The following is a 13764-nucleotide window of genomic DNA, read 5'->3' on the forward strand; positions in this document are numbered from 1 at the left end:
ATTGGAAAGCCCCTGGACCAGTCTCTGTTAGTCTTCTTCCACTGGTAAAATTGCCAGCTCCAGAATTTCTTTCCAAATTGCTTCCAAAACTCCAGGGTTTCCTGTTGCTTCTAGGATAAATTTTGAAATTCTGCACTGGGAATTCCAGGTTTTCCAAATCCTGTCCACACCCCATGCACCCAGACTTTCCTTCTGGACCTCCGTTCCATCTGGCCTGCCTGGCCTCTCTGCCATCCCCAAACAGGCATCATTCTTCGAACCATCTGAAGTGACCTCTCCTTTCTCCTCTGCTTCTGCAAATTCTATAGCACAAACTGAGTGGAGTGCAGCTTCTCTGTAAATCCTGACTGCTCTAGTCCTGCTCATGCTGACGTCCTGTCATAGCTACCAGACAGGTTCCACTGCCAGAACAGAGACCGAAACAACGATGACTTAAACAGGTACGAGTGTATGTCTCCTGCAAGAATTGTCCCAGCGTGGGTGCTTGGGTGGCTCAGTCGGTTAAGTGTCTGCCTTTGGCTCAGGTCATGATCCCTGAGTCCCCGAATCAAGCCCCACATGGGGGGGGGGGTCCCAGCTCAGTGGGGGGCCTGCTTCTCTCTCTCCCTCTGCCCCTTCCCCTGCTCCCTCTCTCTTTCTCTCTCTCTCTCTCTCACACACACATACTCTTTCTCTTAAATAAAAAAATAAAATATTTTATAAAATAAAATTAAAAAAAAAGAATTGTCCCAGCGTGTTCTACCCTGGGCTGATAGGGCAGCCCCGCAGTGGGTTCCTCCATGTTGTTGCGCCACGCTATCTGCAGTGGGGGCCACGGCCCACCCCCACTACATCGGAGTTCCACCAGGAAGGGGAGGGGGAGGGGGGACACATCCTTCTTTTTAAAGGCAGCCACCTCTACTTCGAATTGTATCCCACTGGCAAGATGAGAATGGGTATTTAGAAAATTAGCAACCTCTTCCACCTTGAGCCATTTCAAGGAAAAGAAAGAGGGGCATTTTCTCTCATCTCCCTTGTAAACTACTGGAATAAAGGGACCGTGTTGCACACATTGTACCCCTCACAGCGCCTGTCTAAACTTGGCATCTTTCTGTATACCTTAAATGTACTCAATAAATATTAAAGAAGGGGCGCCTGGGTGGCACAGCGGTTAAGCGTCTGCCTTCAGCTCAGGGCGTGATCCCAGCGTTATGGGATCGAGCCCCACATCAGGCTCCTCCGCTATGAGCCTGCTTCTTCCTCTCCCACTCCCCCTGCTTGTGTTCCCTCTCTCTCTGGCTGTCTCTATCTCTGTCAAATAAATAAATAAAATCTTTAAAAAATAATAATAAAATAAAATAAATAAATATTAAAGAAGAATATAGAGGTATAGGTATTAGTGAATGAGGAAATGAATACATGCACATTTTTAGAAACCAAAGATAATGTTGAATTTCTTTTTATCAGTGCTAAATTTAAAGTTACCAGCTACTGGGTCCTAAATCTAAAATGGTTTTATATACCTACTTTTAGAAAAATGACCCTAAGGGAATATATGAAAGGCCAAGACTTTTCTGAACTGTCTTCCTCTTGCCCCCCGCACAGACGCACACACACACACACACACACACACACACCCCTCCAATTGATTCAAATACAGGATCTGGAAATGGCTTCACTTATACACACGTCTTTCCTAAGATAGTTAACACAAAAGCAATGAAAGGTTTGGAAAGCTACAGTGTACAACGAGAACACATAGTGATAAAACAACCTTTCCAGCTAACAGTCTGCGGCGACAGCGTCTTAGCCCACTGAGCCCTTTAACAGGTGACCAGAACTTTGGCAATGCTTTCATCCAGGTGGTGTTACCATATTGTTTTAGTCTACCTCCTTTTTCAACGAGAATTTATTTTATTTATTTATCTTACATACCTTTCTTTGGGGCGATATTTGGATTTATGTGTTAAGTCATCTCTACGCACACGAGATGACAAACACCACCAAACGCTTCAGGAAGCTTTACGGCGGCTACAGGGAAGGAACTGCAGCTCCCTGTACCCTACTTGCCGGTTGAAAGACACTCCATCAGTTCAGACCTGCCGGGCTTTTGATCCTGGCAATAATCACAAAAGCAGCTTCCGCCGGTACCTCGTCTGAGACAGATCCCGTACCAGGTGCGTCACCAGGATCCTTCCCATCCATGAACAACTCTGTAGGTAGGGAAAACAGACTCAGAGAGCAGATCATTAAAAGTCCTTCCGAACTGGATTCAAATCCAGTGAGCACACGTTTCCAAAGACCTTTGCTTTTTCCTATTGGAGAAATCAGCCTCATAGCCGTCACTGCTCCTCTCCATGTGAGTCTGTACGGAGTACGGAGTCCTAGGCAGCCGTTGTGACGTGGCACCGGCCTGTGACGCACATCTCCTGGCGTGATTAAGGGGGTTAGTTACCAAGAGCACGTCTATAGAGGCCCCACCGATGAGGTAGAACAGAAAGACCCCCCAGGGACTGGGAATCTCGGGAGACCCTGAGTGCCATTGAGGGCGCCTGCTCTTCTCCTGAGACCCTGGACGGGGTGGGACAAGGCGATGTGGAGCTGCTGACCCAGATCAGACGTAGATGGAGACCTGTGCCTCAAAGGAGGCCCCGCGATCCTCCCACTTGAACATCTAGATGGTCCTCCCTCAGTGAGGCATTTTCCAGTCTATCTCCCAGAGCCCCCTGAACTCTGTTCTTGCCCCGGGGCTCTGGGTCTGGCACAGCCTGAGTGAAGGCCAACCCACTTCCTCGCTGCTGTCACCGCCACACTGGGAGTACTAACAAAGCCACTTTGTACTTTGAATTTGATGCTTCCGGCAAGGACTGCTCCTCAAGGCCTGGACACCCCAGGCGAGGTCCAGCCACACTCAGCAGGAGTCTGGCAGCATCTCAGCTCACACATTCTTCCAGGCCCCTCCGGGAAGCGCTGGGGATTTTCACTTCTCCTCACTACAGAAAACCGTCCAATCCCCCTTCAAAGAGCCTGGCTGGGAGAGACTGGCTCAGAATCACACATGCATGAAAATATTCCAGGATTTAACTGTCCCCTGATGCTAAATTTGCAGGTAGGACACAGGCCAGCACATCCCGAGTAGACACGGGCGGCTTGTGTCTGCAGCGTGCTCCTCGGTGGAATGGAATCTTGCCCAGACCTCCTTCACAACACTGGCTCTCCCATGTGAGCCTTATCCTGAAGTCCTTCTCCCCAAGTTTCGCTCTCTCTTTGTTCTAGCTCAGAGTCACTCAACTGTGGTACTATCAACATTTTCGGTCAGAGAATTCTTCGTTGTTCTGGCTGTCCTGGGTTTTGTAGGGTATCTAGCAGCATCCCTGGCTTCCCCCCACCAGATGCCAGTAGCACTCTGCCCGTTGTGACAACCAATAGTGTCTCCAGACATGGCCATATGTACCCTGGGAATCAAATTCACCATTTGAGAACTGCTGGTCTAGCTGGTTGAAGGCCATCCTCTTCTGAAGGCCTCAAGCTGCTTTTCTCCGAGGCAGGAAGAACACCCCATCCCACCAGGGCCTCTCAACACAACCTTCAGATACTAAAACTCCTGCACGTTTGTAAACACCTGTAATGCAGATGACCCTGAGCTTTCGAGCTCTTGAGCTCATGCTTCCCCACTAATCGTCAAATGGCGACAGTCTCATTACGCAAGTGCCCATTCTGTGGAACTGCAAGAGTATCCCTTCCTGAGCATTTCTGCAAACAGCAGCTTTCCCACGCTCCCCGAGCCCTGGCACCACTGCCGTGCTGCTCCAGATTACCATTCAGTCTAACCACAGGGTTGGGGTATTTCTAAGCCACTCTGGAAGGAGACAGTCATGCTTAACCATCTCAACCAGCAACCTTGAGGGATTACAAGGTAAAAAGGGGAAAGGGCATAGATATTAGTCCTCATGGCTCCTAAGCCCCAGTGGCCAATGCCTTTGCATGGGAGAATCTCCTTCTGGTTGCCTCCTCCACCCCTAGCCTAGCACATTGTCACTTGCGTGTCATCCTCCCTGCCCTCACCACTCCCTGTCCCCAGGATGGTCAATAACCTCTGCAGACGTGCACGCTGCCTCAGTGAGACCTGCAGTTGCCCTTCATTAAGCAGGATACAGAACACTCTCTCCTGATGTGTGGACACACCGCACGCACACCTCCTTTGGCAGGACTCTCAGAGACATCGAGCAGCTGTTTGCTGTGCACTTTCCTGATCTTGGCCTTTACCAGGTCTCAGGAGCTGCAGGAAACCGTTGTTACAAAGGCACCCCACCCTGCCCGGTCCCTCGAGACCTCACTCCTTCTCAGCATCACACCTGCTACCAAAATCCGAGTTGACACCACTTTAAAACATGACTTCCGATTTTAATTACTTCCATGCTGTGGGGCTAAGAAGTCAAATTTTCAGTTTGTCCCGTAGAAACATCCTGCTGGAGGGACACCAATTGTATGAGTAGCAGGTACTCGGTACTATTCCAGGAACATCGCTACCCTGCCACTTTCAGAGCACCAAGTCAGAGCTGGAGAGTTGCCAGTAGTGGTTTCCAGACCTCCCCCAACGTGACCGCCCTCTTGTCACACGTGTCCAGCTGGGGCCTCCGGTGGAGACACACCAGCTGATGTAGGCTGGGCCTGGACACATGACCTGAAGTCTAAGCTAAATAACGGTGACCTCGGACCTTGCTAGAAGGAGGATGCTGTGAAGAGGAGCCCAAAGGGCTTCCCTAGACCAGGGGCTGAACCTCACACTGCCGACATTTGGGGCTGGGCCATTCCGCGGTGGGGCTGTGCTGTCCTGTGCATTGTGCTGTGTAGCAATGTGCTTGGCCTCCACTCTCTACATGCGCCTTCCCGAGTCGTGCAAGTCGTGACAACCAAAAATGCCTCCAGACATTGCCATGTGTCCCCTGGGGACAAGAGCACCCCCAATTAGAACGGCTGATGTATTTGGAGCACACCGGACTAAACTGTGGAAGGTTTTGTGTAAGACTTTGTTCTTATCCTCTAGAAATTTAACATTTAGCTGGAAGGACAAGTAAACATACCAAATCATACAGTGAAAATTTCAACAATAAGTCAAGATAACAAGAGAGGTCACAAGATGGCATGTAATTAAGCACCTTAAATAATGCTTTCCTAACACTTGCAACATTATACTTCCTTAAAATTATTTAATTATCTGTCTTCCTTAATATAAAATGAAAATGCCATGAGCACAGACTGAATCTTCTTTGTTGCCCACAGAAACCCCCTCCAGTGACTGACACCTAGGAGGTGGTCGGGGGTCAGTATTTGTCAGGGGATAGCCTTGCACTGTCCAGGTGGCTGCAGCCACCAGCTGGTAACCAGGTGGCAGGATCAACCTAATGCTTGACTCTACTTGGTCAGGGACTTTGAAGCACTTTTAATTTAAAAAGTGTGTATGTATCTCTTGGCTTGGAGACAGTGTGCACGAGAAAGACAGACACAGAGACAGAACGTGAGAGAGAGAGACAGCATGCTAAGCAATGTGAAGGAAATCCTTCTGGGGAGGGAAGATTGCCAAGGCATCCTCAGGAGAGAGCCATCCTCTCCCTCCATCCCTGACCTCGTCTGATTTTAATGCTCTCAAGAAGGCCAAGGGGTGGCAAAATCCAGTGACAAACCTGGGCTCTCTGCTGGGACAGATGGCGGCATCAGGCAGGAGCAGAGATGAACTCGTGGGAAGGAAAAGAGCAGACATCAGCCTACACCCCTTAGCCGGCCCTTCCACATCCATGATTTGTTCATTTGTGAAATGCGCATCGTGCACCTGCCCAGTGCCTGGAGACCAGCCAGCACAGCACCCAGAAAAGCCCGCTCCTGGAAAGCCAGCAGCCAAGCTCCTTGCTTCACGCACCCTGGCGTGCGTGGAGTGCCCTGCAGAAGGTGTGGAAAGGGTGGCTGGGCCCCCTTCGCAGAGTTTCTGATTCAGCAGGTCCAAGCAGGGCCTGAGAGCTGCCTTCCTACGGAGAGTCGCGCGGAGCCTGCGCGGGGGTCCCCGGCCCGCCCTTTGAGTAGCGGGGACCGCGGCTTCGCGCGAAGACGCACCACCGGTCGGGAAGCGTGGGGGCGCAGGGGGGCCAGGCGGAGCCCCCAGGGCACACCCGAAACACCCAGGATGAACAGGCCCACGTTCCGCGCTGGCACGGGGGACAAAGACAGGCCTTGCAGCTGCTCTTCTCCCCTCGGTGCCCTGGAAGGCCTAGTGAAGGCCCGGTCACAGCCCCCCGCAGGGACACCCCCCCCCCCCCCGCCCGGGCCGGCGTCGCGGTGGGTGGCAGCGGGGCCTCCTGGGCCCGGGGCGGCCTCGCAGGGGGGAGGGCGCGGGGCAGGCCCAGCCGGCCTGCGCCTCCGCCGGTTTATTGACTCCAACAGCAAACATCCCGCCTTGGTGGGGCCAGGCCCGGGGCAGTGCCTGAATGGGACGAGACACTGTGTCTTCGCAGAAGCCCACCCACGTCGCCGGGCGGCCGCAGCGGCCCTGCCGAGGCTCGAGGAAATGACAGGCTGCGCGCAGGGCGGCGCGGGCTGCCCAGGAATGTGGGTGACAGCCGCCGGCGACGGCCCGCCGACCCTCCTCCGCCCCGTTTGTCTCCCTGGCCTTCAGGTCTTGCTCTCGCCGGCAGCGGCGGTGATACAGAACGCAGATAAAGGGGGGGAGAGAAAAATTATAAGCTTTCTCCCTCAGAAGGGAAAACAGAGCTGAATAAACAGACTGTCACTGAAAAGACAAACAAACAAGACTGTTTCTGGAAGAACCAGATGGACTTCCAAATGGCCTTGGGGCTGCCCTGGGAGCAGCACGGACGGGGGATGGGCCGGCTGTCTGGTGTTTGTGGGGTGGACCGGCCCGGATTTTAGGTCAGGGTTCTAAGTCCTGCGTGTCAGCCGGTGACAATGCAGGCGATTTTGGAAACCTCAAACCCACCGAAGTGAAATGAAATAAAACAAGCCTTTATTATCTTCGGGTTTTTTCTCTAGCATGTCCTGTATCATTTCTTTCTTTCTGACGGATCACCAACGTCTTGAATAAGGAATTGCTGACCTGATTTTTTTCTTATTCCAAAGTTGAGGGAGGGTTGGGTGTTTTTGTTTTCATTTTCCTGAAGCTTTCCCAGACTTCGCTAAATGACCATGAGCATAGATGGATCAGTTTCACCGGCCTTTTCTCCTTATCTATTTAATTGGTCCTTTATCCACTAAACCAACTATGTTTTTAAAAACGATATCTAACTAATATTCAAATTCCTCTAATAATGCCTAACAACCGGGTGATGTATGCTACACAGATTGAAGGGGAAAACGTTTGCCTTAAAAGCCATTTTTCCGTTCTCTAAGGATAAATTCTATTTTCTCTAAACAGACGTTCCTTTTAGAGCAATTTTAAGCTCTGTAACAAAATGGAGCCAGTAGAGAGATTCCCCATGTAATTCCTGTCCCCCACACGTGCGTAGTCTTCCCCACTATCCACACCAGAGTGGTGTGTTTGTTACAGTCAATAAGCCTACATTGACACGTCATTATCACCCGAAGCCCATAGTTGACACTAGGTTTGCTCTGGTTGTGTTACATTCTATAGGTTTGGACAAATGTATGACATGTATCCATCATCACAGTATCACACAGAGTAGTTTCACTGCCCTAAAAATCCTTTCTGGGCTCCACCCAGATAACTTCTATTTTTCAAAAATAATCAAATTGAAAGTATGAGGCATCTCCTATTTGATGTTTATATGCCACTCCTTTAGTGGAAAATTTCTTTTTTGTCAAATCTTAAACTTTGAAAGTTTTGAAGAAGGTCAATAGCTAGCTAGTTGCTAGAATCAGTGCTGAAATATGCAGCCAACATCACTTGGGGTGGAAATCTAGGTCCCAGACATCAGTGGAAGCTCAGGCACTAAGGTCCTGCTGGTCTACCAGATCCACCCAATTTTTTTTTTAAGATTTTATTTATTTATTCAACAGAGATAGAGACAGCCAGCGAGAGAGGGAACACAGCAGGGGAAGTGGGAGAGGAAGAAGCAGGCTCCCAGTGGAGGAGCCTGATGTGGGGCTCGATCCCATAACGCCGGGATCACGCCCTGAGCCAAAGGCAGACGCTTAACCTCTATGCCACCCAGGCGCCCAAGATCCACCCAATTTTAAGAAGGATGGCCTGGAGCCCTCCGTGCCCCACTGGACAACTGACACTTAACATTCTGCTGCTGGAACTTCCCTCTGTGCTATGGATATCTCAGGGCTCACATTCAGAGGCTACTCTGGCAGCTCATTTGACTAGTGACATGGAAGAGATGGACCAGAGGCAGCACCTGAGGGGGGTAAAGGGATGGGGGCCAGCACTAAACCCAGCCCACCATGGGGTAGTCTCCAGACTCAGTTCTCCTTGAGCACCAGTAAAAACAGGCCCAAGCAGGAGGGATGACAATGGCAGATCACATCGTATTACCTAGTAGGCGTACATGAGGCTGGAAGGCGGAAGTTCTGAGTCCACATATTGGCTCCAATTCTGCTGTTTACCAAGAGGTAAGTGCCCAGGTCACTCTCCCTCTCCAAGCCGTGCGGTCCTTTCTGCAAAAGGGAATAGTCAGAAGGCACCGCTTGTTGTGGGAATGTAGAAAAGCAGTGTCTACAAAGACTTCTTCACCATGATGTATGTTTTCTTTCTTTCTTTTTTTAATTTATGTATTCGACAGAGGTAGAGACGGCCAGCGAGAGAGGGAACACAAGCAGGGGGAGTGGGAGAGGAAGAAGCAGGCTCATAGCGGAGGAGCCTGACGTGGGGCTCGATCCCATAACGCCGGGATCACGCCCTGAGCCAAAGGCAGACGCTTAACAGTTGTGCCACCCAGGTGCCCTGATATATGTTTTCTTGTAATGAATGTTTATAAAGCAGCCCTATTTCCAGGTGTGTGAGATAAATGTAGATGAGCGTCTGAAGGCAGAGACATCTCATCAGTTTTTAAATTTTTTATATAAAATAAAGAAGAAAGGAAGGAAATAAAATAAGAAAAAAGGAAGGAAGGGAAGAAGGGAAGTGGGAAAAAGGAAGGAAGAAAAAAAGGGAAAAAGGAAAAGGGGGAAGAAAGGAGGGAAGGAGGAAAAAAAAACCAAAGCAAAACTGGTCATGCATTTTTGACAGCACTGATAGAAGGGTTTTTCAGCTATGCCCTCAGTTTTTAGGTTGAGGCAATGCCAAGGAGCATTACTTCCTAGTATCAAAACTCCATTATAGGCTATAGTTAAGAACTAGAGTAAAGAGGAAAAATCTTCATCGAGGCTCATAAACATGTTCACAGCAAAATTACAACATTACATCATGGCTTAACGATTCCAGAATTTCCTAATATGTGGTCTAGCTTCAAAGGACATGGTGACATTTCATCAAAACATAAATTCATCATTTCCTCAATGTGGCCTCCTTTTCATTGGTTGACAAACAAAGAATTTTTTCTAAGCAACAGTTTGTCAGGCACATTTTATGAGGCTTACCACACAGGAACAAAACCACCAAAACCATGCCCAGCTGTGCTGCTCACTTGTCCGTGTCCCATGCCTAGAAGAGCCATTCTCCATCTCTAGGGTTGCTGCAGAGTCACCTCGTTAGGGCTTGTTAGGACCCAGACACTGGGCCCCATTCCCAGAGCCTCTGCTCCAGCAGGTCTTGTGTGGACCTGAGAGTTTGTGTTTCTCACAACTTTCTGGATGATGTTAATGCTGCTTGTGTGGAGGCTACATTTCGTATCCAGTGGCCTAGAATAAGACTTGGTGCCATACCAGGTCCTCAAGAGTATGTGCCGTTTGCATGAAGAGACAGTGTCCAGATTGTGCTTCTGTCCAGGGAAGGGTGAAGGAGGCTGAGAGCTTGGGCTGCATTGCAGTATTTCTGGAACTCAGGAAGAGACTCATTGGTCCTTAGGGCCAGGCTTTATTAATCAAATCTACTCAATGACTAACAGAAGAGCAAGAGAACCCAATGCCTTCCAGCCCGTCCTGCCTTCCCCCACAAAGTGCTTATACAGAACTGTCAGCCTGTCGTTCTATTTCTACTAGTTCCACAACGAAGCTTCTATGAGTCTTCATGGCCAACTTTGCATTCATTTCTGATTGTTGGCAAGTTTCCAAGTTTTCTAAGGATGAGAGGACTGAGGCAGTCACTTGAGATTTTGAGACTTATCCAGAAGCTATACAAGGCTCACAAGCCTGTGATGAAATTATCTTCCTCTTTTTAGCCAGTAGCCTGCCCAACAATTGTCCTGCTGCCCAACAATAACATGCAAGTCTGGTTACCTGATGAGTCCAAGTAGGCACCCTGCTTTTCTAATGAAGCACAAGGTGCCTCATTTAGGTCTATGAGAGATAGAGATGCGACCAGAATATTCCTCTGGTGATAAGATAGAGGCACTATGTCTCAACCTGACCAGGCAAGAAGAGAGTGGTTTCATCTCTCAAGATATGTTAATATTAAGCATACTGTCCCCAGTCATTGAGCCAGACCACTTCCAGTGACGAAACAGCCCTGAACTATTGATATTCTGAGCTCTTTCAAGCAGCAAAGGGCACCAGGCAGATACTGAATTAAGGAGTGTATTTTCGGGGCGCCTGGGTGGCTCAGTCGTTAAGCGTCTGCCTTCAGCTCAGGGCGTGATCCCAGGGTCCTGGGATCAAGCCCCACATCAGGCTCCTCCACTGGGAGCCTGCTTCTTCCTCTCCCACTCCCCCTGCTTGTGTTCCCTCTCTCGCTGGCTGTCTCTCTCTCTGTCAAATAAATAAATAAAATCTTAAAAAAAAAAAAGGAGTGTATTTTGGTTGATTGCTGTGTTTGAATGTCCCCTTTGAACCGAGGTTCAATCCTTTCAAGGAGCAAATCTTTGAGAGAGCCTGAAAGCCTGAAAGCCTTTAATGATAAGGAAAGGAGAACAGCGTAAGCTTGATAGTAAGTCAAAGAACAGATCCTATCACCAGGCCTGGGAAAAACACTTGCAAGGGCTTGCGAAAATGAGAGGGAAGGATGGAGAAAAAGGAAAGCCTATTGGACTATTACCCTTTTTGTAGGTCAAAAGTGGTGTAGACAATTTCCGGTGGTTTGACCTAACAGATAAGAGAAGTGCTCACCTCTTACCCGTCTGGCATATACAGTTTCCCCTTCCCAGAGTCTGGGCAGCTCCACCTCCAGCCACTTGCTAACAGCCATGTGGCTACTATTTCCTCCGTGGAAAACAACAGGAGGCATCAAGGCCCTAGATCAGCTAACTCACTTTGAGCAAAAGTACAGAGCAACATGCGCTAACTCCAAGCACCTTTTGGTTTCCCCTTTCCTTTGGTCTCTGAAAAATCAACTGCTGTAAATACCTCTTTTGGTTAAGCTCAAGCAGCAAATGGTTAGCAGTTTCTGAGGAAATAAACCAACTCAAAACCAGTCATGAGCTGAGTGGAAAGAAGTGTCCCTCACGGGAGAAAACCTAAAGCTTTCATGTCCAGTAAATGAGTGCGTAGCATCAGAGAAGTTAATGCGCTACAACTGTAAGTGTAACAGAGGCGCACACTCGAGAGACGTGAAGTGTGAGACGGGAATATTCACGGCACCATCCTATGTCGACCAAGAGGTAGGATCCTGACCCGTGACCAGCTTTGTGCCCTTAGGGATTCTTCTCACCTCCCTGAGCCTCAGATCCGTCCCTCATCAGTCAAATCACATAAGGTTCTCAGATCACACAAGGCTGCCCCTCAACCCCGCCCCACTCTATAGTCTATGACTCCTGAAGCTCTACCAGGAGCGTCCTGAAGGACAATAGTAAATCATAAGCAGGTGCGCGTGGAGGTGGATAATAATGGCATAAATGACCACTAAGCTCCCCATTTAACTCATATTGTTTCAGAATAATTCATTCCAGCCTCGATGAAGGCAATCTCCTAAAGTTCCAGTTTGAGATGCAGAGCTTATTGAAGAAGAGCAAAGACAAAAGGCAATCACCCCCTCAGAGTGAAAGTCTCACTTCACCACCCATGTCGACGTTTGCCTGTTTGCTTGTTTCAAAGATGATCGGTCCAACCTGGTACAGCAAAACATAACGGGTAAAGAGCAGAGAGCAGGGCCGTCAGCGGATGGGAGGGACTGATACCAAGGATGAACTTATACATTATGAAAACTTTTCCTTTCAAACTTGAATAACTTAGGTCTTGGATATGAAGGAAATCATCTCTTACTGGCGAATTGAAAGCAAATGTATTACACCTCAGAGCTGTTTAGCAAGTGAGGTCAGAATGTGATAGCAACAATGTCCAAGTTGTAGGTTCAGTCCCTGCATGGCCACACACTGTTGAGGGCACGAGGTGGGGCCTGGGCCCTTCTGCTGAGTTCACCACTGTGTAGCTAGTGCTTGCACGGGGCAGGCCCTCAACGTGTATCTGTTGAATAAACGCATTACCTGTTTCACAAGATTGTACACAATACACGTGAATCGCCAAAGCTTTAGAAATAAGATAACTTCGGTGGCTCGCAGGGTTGAAATCTTTCTGAATTACCATAAGAAAATTCAACGTAAATGACATCTATAGATTGTTTTATCCCATTTTCACACTAAATTTTTACAATTAAAAAAATTGTGCAATGGTTCGAGGTAGATCCTTATGTTTAAAATACACTTGTAAGTTTGAAAAAAAGACTAGCCCATACTCATTTTTTACCACCTTGTCCCAAAGTACACAAATAATAAACTTTATGATTAATGAGAGAAGAAAACATGTTGTAACTGTATTTAATATCATTTTACTATTTGATTTGAACCTCTGTTTAACACAAAGTATTGATAAGGTTGGGGTTTTTCTAATTCTGAGCTCTTTGACCACAAATAGAAACCAGCTAAGGACAGAAGGCCCTAAATTTGTCCTCTTAGAAAAGATACTATGGAAGAAACAGAGAGTATGCAGCTAACCCCACCCATGAAAGAAAAGGAACCCTACTAATTCTTGGAATTGAGAGACAACTAATCAATTATTTTCTGGAATTAGCAGACAGCAGTTAGGGAAAGATTATCCCAGGACATTTGAAGATACCAAAGGAAATCTAAGCACTGAAGACCTGCAAGGTTTTCAAATGTTTAGTACTGAAAGTGAGAAAAAGACATAAAGAGTCTTTGTTTAAAACAACATAAGAAAACGGGGGGGGAGTAACTATCAAATTTTAATTTGATGTTTGTACCCAAGTGCTTGTATTCCTTTAAATCTTGCTCTATGATACATTATACTTTAATTTAAAAGGCATTTAAACACTCTTTTAAATGCCAATATAAGTAAACATTATGCTTTTAATTTTAGTAAGTTTTGATTAAGAAAATTTTTTTTAACTAAATGGGAAAGTCCTCTACATTCTATCACTTCAGTCAATCACAACTATGGGTAGCCCCCTCTTTGGACCACAGCACTTAGCCCAGGATCCCCCATTTACGTGTATCAACACGTGCAGGGAAATAAAGTTTTCCCTTGAGCATGTTTCATAAAACCAGGAATGATGAGAAGTGTTCCCAGTGTTGTCAACAAGGCTTTGAAATTTCCCATCTAAACTTTTAGTCTTCCTGGCTAAGTAGACAAGCCACAATTCTCAAGGCAGGCATAAAATATGATTCAAATAAACATCTACTGAGTTTCCAGCTTTAAAATTTACCTAATATTTATTGAATGTCTATTATATACAAGGAACTTGCTGAACATTTTCAGGGAAACAAAGGT

This window comes from Ursus americanus, chromosome 34 (genome assembly GCF_024610735.1).
Source record: "Ursus americanus isolate L20-20 chromosome 34, mUrsAme1.1.p, whole genome shotgun sequence".
Classification (NCBI taxonomy): domain Eukaryota; kingdom Metazoa; phylum Chordata; class Mammalia; order Carnivora; family Ursidae; genus Ursus; species Ursus americanus.